Here is a 19,074-nt window from a genome sequence, read left to right as displayed (position 1 = left end):
CAGAATATTTAAAGTTTTTTTTTGATTGGAAAGTAAAAAGAATGTTATAATAACATTTTAAAACTTTTTTGTGTTCTGTGCTTTCTCTTAGGTTTCTGCTCCTTGTTTACAACTTGGAAGAAAAGGAGCCAGATTCTTTCACCCCGTGAAAGGTTTAACACAGGTTAAAGCAGCAGCTTAGGATTTTTCTTTAGTAATAACCAGCAAACAAAGCTAAATCCTTTTGCAAAATAACAAATTTAATCGGACAGGCAGCTTTGTACCAGCTTCCGCCAATCTACTGCCCAGTGCAGAGGCACAGGAACCTAAGGGGCCACAGCTGGTCTCCAGGGAGACTGGCAGGGCTCCAGCCCGAGCCTGCCCAGCAAATAAAGGTTCCAGCCTGTTGGGAACACGCAGCAAAGTGTGTGACTGTCCCATTGGTACTCAACGTTGGGAAACTATTACAGGAATGTGTAGTTCAACAAGCCTTTACACACAAGCCTCTGTTTTTTTCCCTTGAGATAAGATTTCATGTTATGAATTCTCAGGGCTTCCCCTGTTTTGCTGGGCAGAGGAATCCTGGCTTAACCCAGCAAATGATGAAAGGGGCCCATAATATGGGACACAGGCAGGCCTTGTCACCTGAGGTACCCGCAAGCCACCTGGCACTACATTAGGGAAGAGTTTTATAAAGCAGGGAACTGTCACCCTTGGCACAGTGTCCATGCAGAAAGCGGACAGTAGCTCATCTAGTCCCATCCATGCTAAGTTCAGGCTACCGGAGCTGGGTGCTAACAGCAGTATGGCTGTAGCAGCTCAGAGCTCAGCGCAGGCTGCAAAACCTGCCCAGTTCCCTGGGGGAGTACGCTTGGTAATAGCTTTACCCTGAACTCCATGGCTACGGTTATCAGCACACACACACACACACACACACACAGACGAGATAATAGTTTAAAGCTAGTACGAGCTTGTCTGCGTGACCCACTGACTGGCCTCTGATTACAATGTCGCTGTATGCTTACCCTCTATGCCCCCTCCTGCGCTGGCTCCTTTGAGGGACCACTAAATATACATAACACATTTTTGAAAGGAAGGAACAACCACCCCCCTCCACTCAAAGGCTATTGGAGAAAAGCCTTGTTCAAATACAAGTGCATGGAAAGCTTCAAAGCCATTTTCTTGAAAATGGCTGGGAATAATTTCTTTCTTTGCCTCAGAGCTTTTTCTTACTCTTTTTTTATGTAAATACTTGCAACAATGGTTAATTGTCAGAAAAATGTAAGCTATTTCTTAGTGGGATTCTTGTCTGCCCATTTCTACATTCCAAACTTTTGTCTTTATAGCTGAGGTCTTGACTAAATTATATAGCTCAACGTTGAGCTAGGTACTACCTCTCCAGAACTAGCCTGTTGGGACTGAGAAGTATTCTTGTTAAAAGCCTGAAATAAAATAATCTGTTCCAAATGACTTATTCTTGGCTCTGGCAGCTAATTGTGTATATATGCCCTAAGTTACATTATTGTGGAAGTAATAGATCACAGAGAGATTGCAGTGTTGTATATGTTACTTACACACTAAGCCTATGGCCATGACATCATTGCCCTTGTTCTGGGCTCCAGCAATGGCGTAGCCAAAAAGAGTAACTGAGAACACACCGCATTGTTCCTCTCAGCTGCTAGGGCCATATTGACTTTGTGAGTCACACTCAGCACGCAGGGATGATACATCCAGTCATTAGTGTTGCTAATTCCCGGTTTGAGAGGGGAATATTGCCTACTCTAAGAAAACAGGGAACGGGTGGAAAAGCATTGGAGCTGGTCACAAACTCATTAGCATCTCTTAGCCTTTCTGAGTTCATTCATCTGCGGCACAGACATAACACTAGGATCTTAAATGGTTATAAACAGAGGATTGTCTTGAGGCTTATATAGGACAGCTATTATTTTTTGGTGAATCCTGATGAGAGCTCAGGCTGACTGCAAGACACAAAGAACTAACTTGGACACTGTCTTTTCCTTTATGTTTTGTTGGCCTGCCAGCAAGGAGGCCCAGAGGGATGGAGAGCTGGAAGGGCAGGACTGCTCTGCTGGCCTCAGCTGGAGAGAAAAAGAGCTGAAAAAGCCTAAAGGCAGGCCTAATACCTACACATTCCAATTTTTATATGCCATCACATGTGGGAGGATTTGTGTAAGAAAACAACAATAATCTCATCAGAAAAATGACGATAATATGAATTTCAATAAGTGTGAAAAGCTGGGACTAGCTGTGCCCACAGTAAGTGACCACCCTTAGCTTCATCTCATCATTTGCAGTCTTGGGAGGTAAAAATACAGCAAACTAGAGGGCCAGGAAAGTTTGTTTAAGAAGTTGTCTTTGAGCAACAAAAAGCCAGGACTCACTGAGGGTTAGGAGTGACTAGCAGGAACTGCAGGTAATAGGGGATGCTTAGCTGGAGCCATTAAAAGGAGCCGCTAACAGAGTTAGAATAGCTACAAGAAGCAGCAAGCTGGACAGACTGGTCAGGGGTTCCCACCCCGGCTCAGCTCCAGCTCTGAAGAAGCCTTTGCTACCCAGCAGGTGTGTGGCAGTACCCCAAAACTGTCAGCTGTTGAGTGGAGCATTTCTAGAGCAGGTGGAAGCAATGGTCTGCTATAGCGGTTGCATCAGCAAGCAATGAGAGAGGACACCAGGCAAGTATCGCTGGGAGAGTTGGTGGTTGCCTGTTATTTTGTTTATGTTCCCTTGTCCTTTTCTTCTTCACCTCCAAAACAGTGCTGTCTGCTAAGCCATTTATGATTTGTGAGCAAGGAAGTAGAGCTCTCTGAACACTCAATTTCATTTTCTCAGGTTGGGAGTGGGAACACAAAATTCTGTTTATTAGTGACCCTTAGAAACGGAACTTTGCCCTTGCAGCTGTCAATCAGACTGGCTTCCTTCATTTTTTATCTTTCCCCTCTCTCATATACTTGAGGCAGAAGTGAGGAAAGTGGCTTATTGCCTGTGTTTGAGTTTTTTGCAACCTTGAGTCTCTAGGGAAAGTCTGCATGAGGAACCGTTGAGAGCTTGGTACCACAAAATGGGGGTTTCAGTTTATATATAGGAAAAAGATAGATAAGGGGTCTGAACACTTGACAGCCTAGCAGTTTTTTACACTTCTGCTAAACAGAGCCTGAATTCTTGACTGCATCTGAGACTTGCTGACCATGTGTGGTTGCAGTATGCGAAGGTGTGTAGGAGCCAGATATAAAATAACTCATGTGAGTAGCAGCACAAGTCCAAACCCAACAGCCTGGACTTCAACACAAGCCAAACATGCCCAGGCAAGATCCTGGGTAAATATCCAACAAGTGAAGCACATGCCAGCACTGATGCACTACGCTTCGGTACCTGTGCTAGCTAGAGGAATGCCAGGTAGGTGTGCCCCCACACCGTCATGTCTCTGGAAGATGGTGTCAAGGTGTTCTGAGTTTCACCTGGGAGGACTAGGAGAGGAAAGAACTGGCTTTTGTTTCGTCCCTACTGTAAGCGGGGCCAAAGGTACCCTGCGATCATGCCATCGGCATTGCCCAGAGCCATCAGGAAGGCTTTTTACAGCCAGCCCATGGCCATCTGTAAAAAAGCTTCTGTTCTGATGGCCGCTCTGGAGACAGCACTTTCACAGCAGTATAAACAGCATAAGTAATATGGAAATGTTTGTTATATTTGCAGCCTTTGGAGTCTGAGACTGCTTTTAACTCTTATGATGGTGAGAACAGCCTGGAATGATCTCTAACATACCAGACTGCTCTTGAGCCTGAGAGACTCTTTCAGTAATAGTCAGGACTGGCAGAAGCCAACTGAATCCGCGAGGCCCTAGGGAATGCAGCTACAGACTGGCCTGAGGCTGCCCATACAATCCTGCAGGAGTCAGCTGCTGGGAAAGGATTACTTGGAGAGATAGATCCGTATCTTACGATAGTCATTCACTAGCACAGGACCGAGAAGAGGCTGTTGCGAAGCTAAGAACAGCAGTCCCCTTGCGGCTCTCTGTGAAAGACACCTTTGTCTATTCTGCCATCATGCCGTCTGCTCCCATGGAAGCTGATCCCTGTGTGCTGCTTGAGGAGCTCCATTCTGTCTACAAAGAATTCCCTTGCCAGGGCGAGAATCCTCCCTGGTATAAAAATTGCCAGAGCTGCCCTGTTTGCATAGTAAATGGTGTGTTGGCACCATGGAAGGGACAAGCTCCAAGATACACTGCAAGAGTTTCAGATTCCTTAGAGAGACTGGGCCAACGACATGAGTAAGAGAAGGCTGCAGGGCGTTTTGAGCTGTGGTGGCACTGGTGCTCCAGCCAAGGCTGACCAGGTTCCAGCGTAAGCAGACGGAAACCCCTTCCCTCATGCTGCCCTGCCCTGCCTCGCCCTGGCCGAGGGCCGGACGCAGCGCTACTTCCAGCCCACTCTTTCACTCCCATTTTATTCACATGGACTTGAATCTATTCCCATGCTATTCTATTCACATGGACTCGATCTATTCCCATGCTTCTCCATCCCTCCTGGAGAAAAGTGTTTCCTAAAGTCTAGCCCAAACCACTTTGGCCATTATGTGTCCTTTCACCTTGGTGCTCTTCTTGGATCCCCTTAAATGAGATTATAAGTTGTTTAACCTACTGCATCTTCGACTTTCTGAATTCCCTCTTCAGAATGGTGTGTTCTGCTGATTTCCCACAACGGGGAAGGCTCCATGTCTAAGATGCTGCAGAGAGCCTTTGCCCCCACCCAGTGTCTTGTTTTTCAGTGACGCACACCCTGCTCTGCTATTACTTAATAAAAAGTGAAGTCACTGCTTTCCTCCCCTTCAAACTGCTCCACCCTCAATCAGGAGGTCTGCTTCTCCACCCTTTGGCAAAACAGCTGTTTGGGGGTGGAGGTGAGTTTAGGGGTGGTGTTGACCAGCGTCTCATCTGGGGGGAAGAAAAAAAAGAAAAAAAAAAGTCCAGTCCTGTCAAACGGCTGCTCTAGAGCTGGGAACAGCCCTGACAGCCTTCCCCGCTTCAGTGCTTTTGTGTATTTCATGTGAGCACAAGTGAGTAAGATCACTCATGTCAGTCTGTGAGTCCAGTTTAGGATGCAAGGAGGAGTGTGAGCACACGACACCACTTGGCTGTTCCTCTTCCTCACCCTGGAGGGAAGGTTTCACTGAAACACCCGCTGTCCAACTTTGGCAGGTAGGAAGAGGCAGAGAAGTCAGTGAGAGTAAGTGGCGTGATGTGGAGCTGCTCCGCTCAGACTTTGCTGACAAGCGGTGGGAAGGAAGAGAGCCCATAGGAGCTGGGTGCAGCTGCATCATTTTGCCTTACCTCTATCAATGTCAGTGCAAGTAGCCCAGAAGCTGCCCTAAACATACTTCATCTGATAGTCCCTCAGGGACCATCTGCCAACAAAACGTGCCTGGAACACAATGTGGTGCAGCCATTCTTCCTTCCCACCCTTGACATGCCCTTCTCGGCGTGCTGGTGGCTATTCTGTCTCTCTGCTCACTGGAGACTTTACTGCTTCGGAGACACCACAGGCAGGGGAGGGAGGCCTGGATTGCATTCTCCATCCTTGGAGGGAAGAGTGTTGACAATTGGGGCCACAACATCATGGGGAAGGCTTTTGGGGAATGCATTCGCTCCAAGAGGTGTTATGTCCCTCCAGAACTTCTGCATTTAAAAGGGGAAGTCTGCAAATGTTCAGAAAAGAAATTGTATTGCCCAAGGAAGCACAAAAAATGTGCAGGAAACTTGTCACAGTAGAGGAGCCAAACTTTTCAATTGGTTCGTGCAGAGGGTGACAACTGGTAGGCACCACTCCCATAAAAAGGACAAACAGATGGGGAGGGACAGAGCGCAAAAACATGAGGTCTGACAAGTGAGGAGGCAGCTGGTAGGTCCTGTGGTCAAGGTGGCCAGCTGTCCTGGGTTTGAAGGACTGTACCTTCCCCTGCCTTAGAGCAAATGTAGTTTTCTTCCAGCTTTGTTGGGACCGGCTGAGGAGCTCTCTGCCTACATAGCTACCTTTCTGCTATCTCCTGCTTCAGCCACTCCATACCAGTTCATGCTTCTGTTCCACTGCGCTACAGCAATTTATATGCCCATCCCTCTTTTCCCCCCTTCTCAGCCATTTCCTGGCTGAAGCAGCTGTTAGCTTTGCTGTGCTAACTCAGATGCTTTATGATTATTCACTCCAAAATAATCAACTCAAAAAGAAAGCAGTAAACAGAGAAACTAGGAGTCCCACTAATTTTTTTATTTGTTTATATGGAGGTAGCATCCCATTGTGGCAGGTGCTACACAAAAATGGAAAAAAAGACAGTCTGTCTCCCAGAAAGACAATGATTTTCTTATTAGATGAGACAGACAGAGTGCAAAGGAGTAATGAGCTAATACTAGTTAATGCCAGTGGTCTAGGACTTCAGCTTTGCCATTGTTACAGAGCTCACATTCCTGGGTCAGAGAAACCATATTTTTGGGAAGGTTCAGTGGAAATGGTTTTGGGACTGTACCAAGGTCCTCCCAGGATTCCAGTTTTCTTAGTCTCAGCCTCAAAGGAATTTACAGCTGGCTCGGGCAGAGCTGGAAGTCCCCACAGGAAGGATTTTGTTGATACTCAGTCTTTGGAGGACAGTGAGCTTCTCTGTGAAGGACAACACATATATCTGGCCATGTCCACGGCACCACACCCGCTACTCCTCCAAAGCGGGCAAGAGTTTCAAGGACTCACATGACTGTGTCCATCTGCCCAGGGATTATCAGGAAAACCTGTAGATGGCATGTGGAGGGGGGAGGTTCCCCCCCCACATTCCTTCAGTTTGGACAGGACTTATCTCTGTCCGAAAGTGAAACAAGCTGCCAACGCTGCTCTTGAAAATGAAGGGGATCTTCAGCAATCAGCAGAGCTCCCAGGAATCTGTGGGAAGTCAGAGACAACGTGAGATGGCCCCTGTGCCCCCACGTGTGCTCTGCTCACTGCTGGGCTTCTCCCTACTGCAAGCAGCCTGTCTATGCCGCTGCTAACAGTGATGCTGACTACAGTGTCCTGGCTGGGTCTCTGTAGAGTGGAAAATAGCTCCTTGTGCAGCATAGCCTCACCTGGGAAATATCTGCAGGGCACAAAGAAGAGTGATGGGCAGCTCATTAGGTCTGTTTTATATGCAGACTGACTGCTTCCTGCCAGCCAGAGCAGAGTGCTACAGGCGGTCTTATCCAAGATATCCTAGTCAGTCCTTTATTTCCGGTCCAACACAAAACCAAGGCTGTTTGCCCAATTAGTAACATAAATCTGGCCTCTGTCAGCTCAAGGAATAGTGCTCTCCTGTCCTTGAGGGACATAATAACTACTTTTTTCTCCTCCTAAACAGATTTCCAGGATTCCTTACCTGACTCAAAGCCTTCTTAAATCTATCAACTGAAAAGAAGGTTACTGATCTGATTCCCAGGCCCTGGACTTAGTTTTCTTACAGAGCGGAGCCAGCATCTCTTCCAGGTTCCTTAAGGGTCCATATGCCTTTTTACTGTACCCAGTCCCGCACATACATCACTTGGAGCATACACTTTGGGCCTGCAGAGCATCTTCTACAGATTTGTATGTGGAGAAGAGGGGAGATCAGGAGAGGGAATCCACAAGAAATTTAGGGGAAGAAAAAATGCCACCTGTTGCTCATGTTTCTGGGAAAATTTGGTTGAAATAGGAGGAGTTATCCTAAACCTTTTACCTTCCTTTTATACCCTGTGGTGCCTCCGGACATCAGATTCATCACAGACTGTGTAGCAAATTTTATGGAAGATAAAGCATTGACATCAAATCATCACAGCAGTGTAAAGCAGGTAAGACTCAAACTTCCATGAATATGGCATCTGCAGTATGAATGCCACATGCTGCAAGCTCCTTCACTCCTGGCATCACAGCCTTATTGCCGCTGTGTTAATTTTGAACCCTCTCTAACGTGTACTCTATGCCCTTTGGCAGGGACTTGCTCTGCCTGTTAGACATCAGTACAGTGTTTGGGACAATGTGGTTTTGGTTTTGCTACAGAAGAGCAGTGCCAATAAATAATGAAAGCATGTCAGCCATAGTCTGCATAGGCAGTGTCCATGGGATGATAACATCTTTGGTGGTTATCATAAAATTTTCAAGAATAAGTCATTCCCCTCATATACTTTAAAAAACCCCCACAAACTTGGTATGCTAAGAACTTCTAATATGAATATATCTCCCTTATTTGGAAAAAAGCAAATCGTGCTTCCAGTTTCCTGATCCCACTTCATTTTTATATTTGACCTGCAGATTAGAGGTTTTCACGTCATCTGTCAGCCCACAGAGAGTATCCCAAGGTTGAGTGTGTGTGAGAGATAGGAAAGGGACATTAGGAACAGGCCAACCACAAATTGCTAAAATTAGCTCTGAGAACTGGAGTGCTGAGGTCTCTGAGGAACACTAGTCAAAGAAAGAAAATGGTTGTTTGCTAAACTCCCACTTACTCTACTGCCTCTGAGGACTCCTGGCTCACATCCCTGCCCAGACATCCTACATGGCTATTTAAGAGGACTTCCCCCACCCCTTCCCACTCCGGTGGCCATCATTTTCCTCTTTTGTAATTGCAGTACAGAGGGATATGGGATTCCTGCTCCAGCAGCAATATGCTGACTGGAAACAGGAAATAGGAGGCTATGCAGAGCTCAGCCTCTGTGACAACATGGACGTCACACCCACGTGCAGACAGGGATGCTTCTCACATATGGCAATGATCAGCAGCTCCCCCTTTTTCTCCCCTTCCCTCTTCCCTAGAAGGGCTTACAAAGCCCTAGAGGGGCCATATATCGAGTTAGAAGCAGTCTTTAGAAAGCACGGCTGTGTGAGGCCTTAGTTATCACGGAACATGATTTCTTGCATAATTCTTCTAGATTCTCCGAGGCCAGTAAATTTGAGACTGTAAATCTTCACGTGACCAGAGCATATGGCCTTAGAGTAAGACATGGAGTGAATTACAGAGAGACAGCCTATCTTCTGCAGAATCTGATTAAGGGAATCCTTTGAGAACTATCCCTTACATGCAGCCACAGGCATGGCTTTAAAAGCTGCCCTCCCTCCTCCTTCCCAGAAATGCCTGATGGAATAACGTTTTTTTTGCAGCACTAGCTTCTCCTCTTTTCTCCTTCCTATTCTCAAAAGCCTTTTCTCAAAATAAAGCTGAATGGCTATGTCTGCCTGACCTTCAGATTATAGTTTCAGGGGAAAAAAAAAAGGATTGTTTAAAGTAATCACATTGATTGATACTTGTGGAAACACCTTAGGGGAGTTGGAGGCATTGTCTAAGTTAAGGAGCTGGGTTCTGTCCCCGCAAGGAGGCGAAGGAAATGCTCTCGCATTCACTGGGAATAAGTTTTTGCTTCCTCCAGCCAGCTGTCTCTGATGCCGTTTGCTTACAGCCATGCACAGCTAATGCTATACTAGCCCCTCTAGGCTGAGTTGCCATTACATATGATGTTCAGAGGTGAAGGTTTATTCCAGATGGGAAAACCAATTTAAAATGAAGTAAAAAATTCCCTTCCTAGCCTGCTCCTTCTCCTTCCATGAGGCAGGCTGTGCTTTTTTTGATGATCCTGCTTCTTTGGCACAATAATTTCTGTGAAACAAAAGTGACTTTATGTAACTATCAGTGGGAGAAGGTTTTCTCCAGCAATAGATCATTTAATCTGAACAGTGGGAGAGAGAATTGCAATGCCTTTGGAAGGTATACCCATAGCTATCCTGTGAGATAAGGGAGACCAGATTAGTGCCTTCTATTCTAGCTGTACTAAGGATTTGCCTGCTTTGAGCAGACCTCCATCCCTCCCTTCCCTTTCCACTCACTGGGGTTGTAGTGGTTCAGTTGAACTTGAACTGAGAGAAGAGGAAGCAAGACTGTGGTTAAAAAATGCTTGATTGTAATCTACAGAACATGAAGACACGGCCTAAATGAAAATACATAAAATGCTTGTCTATCTACTGTCTGTCATACTGTTGGGTGGTGGGGAAAGTGTGCTGGAGAGCCACTTCTTTGTTGGTAGAAATTGCTGTTGCTCAGACTCTTTGTTGGTTGTTTTCCCTGAATTATCCTGTGAGTAAAACTGCAGATCCCTCCCGTGCATTGCAGAACTTTTACACTGAGAGCACGTTCCTCACTGACCTCAGCTACGTGTCTAGGGAGAGCCCTCCTGCCTCCCTGGCTTGTGTGGTGAGAGCTCAATCTCTTCTTGCAGTTAGCTTTAAGCAGTGCTTACAATCACTGCTGCAGATACTGGGAGATGGCAAGAATGGGAGTAGCCCCTGACCCAACTGTCAGCCATAGGCACAACAGTCACCAGAGGAGAGGAGAGGAGAGGAGAGGAGAGGAGAGGAGAGGAGAGGAGAGGAGGGGAGAGGAGAATGTGCTGTACTAAGCTAGTGTTGGACACCTGCTACCGCTAAAAATGTTCAGTACCTCTTCAGCCTCTTAGCACTTGTGATGAACCACTGCACTGGAGCAGTCCAGGCTCCCATAGCAGGGCACTTGGGCTAACGCCAAACTCCTGGCCAACACTCTGTGCGAGATTTGGTGGCACTGTTACTAAGAGCAGAGCTACAGAGAGGTGTTTTTTTGCTCGGGGCACGTGTTCAAGTTTGGTACCAGAGCTCAACTCCTGGTACGGAATCTGTACATGCATTCGACAGCTTCCTGGTTCCTGCCAGCTCTGGGTAGTTCTCATTGCTGCCTCTCCTATGCATTGGAAGTTCTTTCTGGGTAGTACCAGTGGGGTGTAAGTACATTTAACCAGACAGTGTGCCTCCCCTTCAGAAGAGCACCCCCACTGTGAGATACCATGTTGCTCTTGCTACAAATGGAGTTAAAAACAAAAGGAGTTGAACTCTGTCAGTATAGGACACTGTTTTTTTAAACTTCTGCTAATACAGCATGTGATCATAATCCTAGCTCTATGGTCCCTGGTAAAGATACTTTCATTCAGTGCAAAGGAAAAACAGAGGAAGTTTGCTCTGTTCCTCTTTCTTGGCTTCACTTCCAGCCACGCTGTATCTGGTTACAGATTAACTCTTGCTGCACAATACCCGTTATCATTTGCAATGAGATGGAAACCTGGGCTATTTCACTAAATGAACAGGAAGGTTCTGTAATTACACTGTGATGTCTTTCCATACTTCTGTGTTCCCCACTGAAACACCCCTCAGAAGCACACAGAAAGTCACAGGGATATCTCAGGGCCTTCAGATTAAAGGAAAGGGGAACAGGGGCTGTAGATTGTTCCCTCTGTCTTCAGTGGAGAAAGAAGACTATTTTCACACATCTGTGGTAAATCAAACACTGATCTTTTCACTCCTGATGTTAATACATTAGGCGTGGAACTCACACTGCTGACCTGAAAAGGTCCTTTGATGAATGTATTGCTCTTCACCCAGGAAGAGTAAGACAATAAACAAATGACTGAATCCTCACTCCAGGCTGCAGATCTACCATCTCCTCATATTTTGTCTCACACTGTACGCCAAGATTTATGGAGAAAAATTCCAAAACAGTGAGGAAACAGAAGTGCTGCCTTTTGCTCCAGAGAAGAAAGAGATCTGTCCTTGAAATCTCACATCAGAAATCCCCAGCTTCTACTGGCTGGGACCTTGAGTCTGTGTGGGAAGGCCCTGCCGTAAGTGAGCAGTCAGCTGCTGTTTAGAATACAGCATTGATTTGGGAACACAGGAACAAAAGCACTGAAAAAGTCAATTTGGATTTAAAAAAAATCCTGTGCCAAGGCAACGATCTCAGTTGGGACCTCCACACAGAGGAACTCCTTCTCACTTCTGACACCCATGTGCTGACATGCGTGACAGGAATCGCTGAATTCCTTCCCTGCTGGGACACTATCCCAATCATTAGAGACGATTCTTGTAACTAACACCTTTATTTGCAGTTTCAGGTGAGAAACTAGTAACAGCTGGACTATAGGGATGAAGTGACTGGCTTATTCTTGCAGGAAGTTTTTGCAGGTTGTGCAGGGAGAGGCAAGAGACAGTAACTTTTCCTGCCACTGCACCTGTTCTGCAGGTAAAGAGAAGATCCTTCCTTCAGGCGTGACAGCCTGACACTGTCTCCAGGCTCATTAATGTAACAAAAAGAGGAATGCCAGCCCCCTGGTGCTGCTCTTTCTGCTCTTCACAAGTACGGTGATTTCAGAGGATTCCAACATGCTTTAAAACCAGTGGCACATCCTAGGGACTGGCTAGCCTAGTGCATATGGAGGGACTGCAGCTCTGCTAGCCTCAGGATGGTCTAAGAGATACAGGATTATTGTCACCCGCCTGGGATCTTTCCCTACCTCCCTACACTCACACAGGGTTGTGGAGACCACTGTATCCTGACAGTGTCCTCTGATGTGTGGGAGAAGGGGAGAAAGATTATGCTGGGAGATGACGGAGTGGGCTCAGTCCGTGTCCTCAGAAGGCTGGTGAGAGGCAGAGAGGTGAGCGGAGAAGGAGGTGAGCAACATGCCAAAAAGGTCATAGTCTCAGGCCAGTCAGCTCCTGAGAGAGGCTATATTCAGCTCTCCTGCTACTCTGTGGCCATTCATCATTGTAAGAAGCCAGGCAAACTCTTGAGGGAAGTCCAGAGATGCGGTGGCCAGCCACGTTCAATGACAAAAATGGAAAATAGGAAAATGAAATTCCGGACTGCGCCAGGAGGACTGAAAAGCAGCAAGATACTCCCTTACCACTGCCGAGCAGAATAAACCTCATCATCACAGGGAGAGCAACCCGCTGCGAGCAGAGAGACTTGCCAGTCTGCCAGGCTCTCTGTCTGCTAAACCTCAGAGAGTTGTTTGGACCCCACAAATACACCCAGCAACTGCAGTGGCCAGTACTCAGATGCAAACCCTCTCTCATGGAGAGAGACATTTCCTGTACAGTACCTAGGAGGAGGCACTATGAGTAACTGATATTACAGTGAGAGAAAGAGAACGTGTAAATGCTGTCCCACACTTGAATTTGGGCAGGACATTAAGGCTACAGTGAAGGAAAGCAATGAGATCTCTGATGACCACACCAACCTTCAGGCTGTCATCTCACCGAAAGGAAGGCTTGCCCCGCAGCTGCTAATGGAGCTGATGCAGGGAGCAGATGTTACTGCTTTTCTGTGTCTGCTCCTTCTTCCTCAAACTTCCCTCTAAGGCCTCTACAGAGATATTGTCTTCTTCAATTTACGCTGGTAGAAACGTCAAATCTTGATTGCAGCCATGAATCTGCTCATGAACTCTGCTGGCCACAATGCCACAGAGCTGCCTTAAAGCTTTCTTAAAAATGTGAGGCATTCCAGTCATTTTAATTACTGTGCATTGCATAAGCCAGAAACCAGTTCATACAAAGGAACAACAGAAAAGTGATTTTCAATCGCTCTCACTCTCTTCTCTGCGCCTCCAAAGCTCTGGGAACACCGGCTCTTATTACCATTTGAAGCACTTCATCTATTTGAAATCTCTTTGTTCAGTCACTTAAAGCTATTGATGCAGTTTAGAAGGGTTGAAAAAAGAAAAACAAAACTTCAATTTGGAAATGGCTACAGCAGCATGAAAGCAAAGTGAGAGAAATGGAAAAAATTATTATAAACAAAAATGAGAGAAAATTAATTGCTTGGAATGAGGCACAGGCAGGTAAAGCCAAGCAAATAATGTCGTGTCCTCCCCCCCGGACTCTGTCAGACCATCTAATCACAGCCTCCTGGCTTGAACCCTGCATGGTACTGAGCCCTTTGGCCCCGATCCAGAAATGCACTTAAGCTTATATTTAACTTTGTGCATGTAAACGGTCCTGTTGACTTCAGTAGAGCATCTTGTGTGCTTAAAGTTGAACATGTGCCTTAGTGTTTTGCTGGATTGGGGCCAAAGAGCGCAGTCATGTGCAGGAAACATTTTCGGCTTGATAAGGCTGTTAAAAGATGTTTCCTGGTTGCCCTTCTGCAGCTGATGCCACATTACAGCCTGATTGGAGGATCCCTGCACAACTGAGAGGGTGATTTCATATTCTACAGTCCTTTATAATGTAATACTCCTGGTGACACATGGTGCCTATGGTCTGCTCCCAGGCTGGGTGCCCTCTGTAAGTGCAATCTGTAAAGGATCCTTGAAGATTGAACACAGTATAGAACCGTTAAAGCTGATGAAGGTTTAATGGTGTCCCTCTAATTAAAAGCTTGGGATGGGATAGAGTGTTACCTATGTCTGGCTTGCAGACAGGAAGGTGACATAATTCCTTTGCAACCTCAGAGAAAGAGATCAAATGAATTTTTTTTCATATGTATTTATAGAATCAAAGACATTTTTGAAGAAAGAGTCTTCTTATTTTAAGTAGCATATGAAGTTCACTGATACAATGGAGGAATTAACAGAGGAAGAGGTGTTTTTCAACCTTTTTCACAATCATAAATCATAGCAAATATGAGCATTTTAAACAAAACAGTATTCTCAAAGGACAGTGTCAGAAAAAACAGACATTCTGAAAAAGAAACAGATAATCAGGAAATACGAGAATCTTTTGCTAATGCAATGCATGACCACTCTGTACCGTGCTACAAGACGGCGTGACTGTGCTGTAAAAAAGGACATCAGATAGCTCCGAAAAGCACCCATCCTTTCCCATCTGCTGCATAAAAGCAGAAAAATAATGATATCTCCTAGAGGGTGTGATGCTGAGCTGGTGTAAAAGATATGAGGATTGTCAACTTCAAGAAAAGTTTTTAGGACAAGAGGAGGCTTTTGAGCAGCTTGGCAGCTGGACAATTTAGAATGTTAATGGCAGGACTCCCTGCTCATGAATCAAGTCAAGTTACTGTGGAAAAGTTAAAATGGAAAAATGCCCATACTTCAGAAGCTTTTAAAATTAATATATTGTTCATAGAGGTGGCAGGACTGTTTGGAGTGCAGGCTGAAGTCTCCTGACTTCATTCATGCCATGCTCAGTTTAAGCCAGCTGAGGTCTGGCGATGAGCTGGAGTGTTTTCAGCCTGTACATGTGTCAGGGTTTTTTTTCTCTGGTGGTGGTGGTAATGGGGGGTATTTCCTTGTCCTTCCCTCTTTCTCTCTTTCTTTCTTTTCCCCTCCCTCTGTCTCTTCCTTCCTTTCTTCCTGCCTTTCTTTCCTCTTTCTCTGTTTTTTGGCCAGCAGTTCCTGTAGTTTGATGAAGCCCTTCTGTACTGCTTACATTGAGGTGCTTTTGTCAGTTCAGGAGCTTTCTGCCAGCGCCTGGCATCCCTCACAATGAAATGTGATCAGAGGGGAAGTGAATATGCCTTTGGTCCATTTACAGCAACACCTTATGCCTCTTGAAGGAATATCCCAAAGTGTTTTTATCTCAGTCTCTGCAGCTAGCTCTGGGATCGTCTTTTCCAGCCACAAGCAGGACTTGTGGAAGGAAAATGATATTAATATGTTCCTTATGTAAACTGCAGTGAGTATCTGGGGAAGCAGAAGGTGGTTCTCTCTCCTGAAATTTAACCAAGACACCCAGCTTAACATCTTTCCTTTTCCAAAGAGTGGGTTCTTTAGATATTGCAAGAAAGCTAGCTTCATCCGCAAAAAATGCAATCATCTCTTGCAGCGCAGTGCCCCCTAGCACTGTCTCTACACATTCCTGCAGGATTGAGGGAAGAAGGCCACTTTGCTCAGTCAATAACACCTGCAGGATACGGCTTTCCCTGGGAATTTTCACACCAACTATTGACCCAGCCCAGTCATGCTTAGCTTGTGGGATCCGACAAGATCACAGCATGAAGTGGTGTGGCTGCCCGGTAAAGCAGAGAGATCCTTAATTGTGTTCAACAGCGTGTTCTTGGTGGAGGACTGGAAGAACATAGATTTCTTTATTTGGTGACATTAGCCAAACATGAACTTTAATTTTCTCATATGAAGATCACGGTCTTTATTTTCTCCTTCTTTCTCTGCTACATTTTTTACAGCCATATAAGGCTTAAAGTTTTATCTAGGCAAAGGAGCCGAATGCTAGTTTTTATTTCATTTTTTCTCTTTGCAGTTTCTCCCATGCAGATAAGGCATAGAGCAGGAATTCATATAGAGTTCTTCTTTCAGTTCCTTCACTGAGTTTCTGTGTTACTTTGACCCCATTATCAAAATTTTCCCATATAAATAAACACTCAGAACCCCTGCCTGGATCTTCCAGAGTGCACTTTTCTGGTAGGTCTCAAAGGAGAGAGGCTAACATCGAATATCTAGTAGATATTATCAGAGGATAATACAAAATATCTCTATTTAAAGATGATAAAAATCTCTATTTAAAGATGATAAAATGAATGTGCAGACAGGTTAAATGATTTAACCAAGGCCTCCCACCAGGCAACTGGCCAGACTGGGCTTTTCTGAGTATTATTTACCTGTGATTTACAAAAATAAAGCACTCTGGTTTCTGTGTATGAAATGTACACTTTAAGTGGCAAATAAATATTTTTATTATTGTACAGTATCCAGGCCTCGTTGAAAACCCAGCATCCCTACTACTATAGAGAAGTTCATCTCTTTTTCAAAAGAATATCTAGGTGTCAAAAAAGCAGGTGAATCAGCTAAGTCCTAACTGATCGAACACAGGTACTACTACTCAGGCAATGCTAATACATGCATTAAAAAATTTCTGGATCACTTCTCAAATACCGGTATAAAAGACAGTGGTAAGCCTTGACATACAGACAGCCTGCACACCATCCCTTCCAAACAGATGTGCTGTGCCACTGGATCAAGCTGGGGCACTCCTTTGCATCCTGAAAAGTAATTGCAGATTACTTCTCTGGGTTATATCTGAAAAGTGAACTAGATCCTGTCATCAGCACAAACTCCATGTTACTTTCACAAGCTTGGTCAGTCTCACTGTAAACAAGCTACTTCCATGCCTTGGAGGGCCCTGTGTAACTTCTAGCCCCCTTTCTCTCCCTTTTCAGAAATTGAGGAGATCACTGAAGGGTTTGTTTTTCAGTCTCCTCTGAATGTGTCCTGCATCTGTGTATTATAGTCACTCTTAGCATTCACACAGCACCCAACATCTTTAAAGCTTATTACAAAGCATTCAGGTTGTTAGTCCTCAGAACACGCAGGAAAGGTGTTATTATAGAAATGAAGAAACGTACTCAGAGGAGTTACTTGGCCAGAGAGCGAAGGGAGGTGGTGCTGGAGCTGTGATTATAATCTAGTTGTGTGTGGGCCAAACTCTCTCGTTTATTCCAGTGTCAGGTTATGGCATAACTCCACTTCTCTCAGATACTGATCTGAGATGTTGATAGACCAGGTGTATCATGATGTTGGCGATATCAAACTTTTTACAACAACAAAGAAAAAATGAAAGTGCCAGACACACCTCATTTTTCTTCCGTGTTACTCTGCTGAGGTCAGTGGAGTTGTTCCTTGTTTACACCCAGTGAGACTGAAATGACAGTCCAATCTGACAGATTCAACTTCAGCTGTAGTACGTTGAGCAGACAGTCCAAGTACCTAAGGAGTTTTTTGCATAGGGTTTCTCATATTGCAATTTGGAGTCCAACGATTCAGACACTAATGTGTCTAAATCGAATGTCCTGTTTAATACCTTGCCCCATAAGTACTTATATGACCCGTTAGCACCTCAACACCATCTAATTTTTTCATTGTGTTCACTAATACACATTCCTGAGAAGCTCCCATCACTATTATGGCCATTACACAGATTGGGATTTGAAGCACAGTGAGACGAAGCTGTCACACAGGTTGTCTGTGACACAGCAAGGGTAGAATCCTGTGTTTCCCCCTGCTAGCATTGTAATCTTGATCTCTACCAGCAACACTCATCTTGAAGCCTTTGTGTGCCGATGCTCCAAATAAAAGCCTGTGTTTCCATAAGACTGGAGGTTTTAATTTTATATGGACGGAATGATTAAAGAAAAGGTGTAGGCAGGCTGTGCTTCACGCAGATGGAGCAGAATTGTAAATCTAAAGACTTAGCTGACTATTTAGAAATTTAGGACAGCTGGTCCCTGGCCTTTAATACCAGCATAATTTATAACTAGACATGCTTAAGTCTTGTAAACCCCGTGGAAAGTACTCTGACATTATATACACTGGTTTGATACTGTGATTAATCACCCCTCAGTCCCCTTTGCAGGATAATAAGGCTGTCTGTATCTTGCAGCTGGCAATCTCCTTCCTTACAGTCCCAGCTCTTCTATAACATTTACATTTCTACAGCTGATAGAAATTTACGGTTCCGGAAGGGGATAAGGGAAAACAAAACAAACAGGACTTTTCTATAAATTCCACTAAAGCTGCTCTGCTAAAATATACTTTGAGATTAAATGTTGGGAGTGCCTGGGTAGATACGACACTGCTTTTTCCAGCTTGGTTTTAGCAGTTTATGACCCCTTTCTGACCGAAAGCCCTGAGAAGGCGAAGTGATGGGTTGGTGCTGGTGGGGTGACAGGAGAAGAAGGAACATTTGAGCAGGATTAAAAACTGCAGGATGAAGACCTGGTTTACAGTTCAGCTAGGTCTTGCCTTTCTTTTCCTCCATCCTCTTTTCACTGCCTATTGAAAGAGGAAAAGAAGCAACACACTGCACTCTTGCATTTTCTGATCGCTTTCTGAAGGCGCTTTAGAATACTATTTCACCTCCTCCAGTTTAAAATCAGCTTGCAGACTGCCGAGATGGTTTCGAGGGAAACAGCCAAGCTTTCCAAGCGAACAACAAACCCCGCGTGTGTTTTCCAGGTGCCTCTTCGCACCCTGAGGTGCGGAGCGGGGCAGCCGATGGGAGGCATGTCCTGACAGGGGTGGCGGGGGGACTCCTCGGGGACCCATCCGGGCACTGACGGCCGCGGGACGGATACTCGCCGATACCGGGAGGTACAACTAGTTTTTAAGAGTTTCAACGCCCCCCGGCGGCACCAGCGGCGGGAGGGGACGCGGGACAAGGACTTCTCCTCAGAGCGGCCGGCTACCTGTGCCACCGGCCGCGGGGCGCCCAACCGCCGCCCGCGCGCAGCGTTCCCCGCACTATTCCGTATAAGGCTCTGAAGCCGCGG

At 45.5% G+C, this 19,074-nt stretch overlaps 1 protein-coding gene and 1 long non-coding RNA gene across 2 annotated transcripts in view; one reads left to right on the top strand and one right to left on the bottom strand.

The window, feature by feature from the left end:
• LOC142085043 (uncharacterized) overlaps window positions 1–3,145 on the top strand; it is a 40,764-nt gene extending 37,619 nt beyond the window's left edge. Inside the window, exon 4 of the long non-coding RNA XR_012674537.1 lies at window positions 92–3,145. This is a non-coding gene — a long non-coding RNA (uncharacterized LOC142085043). The remainder of the gene's footprint in view (window positions 1–91) is intronic.
• SYN3 (synapsin III) overlaps window positions 1–19,074 on the bottom strand; it is a 203,166-nt gene that overhangs the window by 71,196 nt on the left and 112,896 nt on the right. The window lies entirely within an intron of this gene.

This window comes from Calonectris borealis, chromosome 1 (assembly GCF_964195595.1).
Source record: "Calonectris borealis chromosome 1, bCalBor7.hap1.2, whole genome shotgun sequence".
Classification (NCBI taxonomy): Eukaryota; Metazoa; Chordata; class Aves; order Procellariiformes; family Procellariidae; genus Calonectris; species Calonectris borealis.
This window is presented reverse-complemented; position numbering and strand designations above follow the sequence as displayed.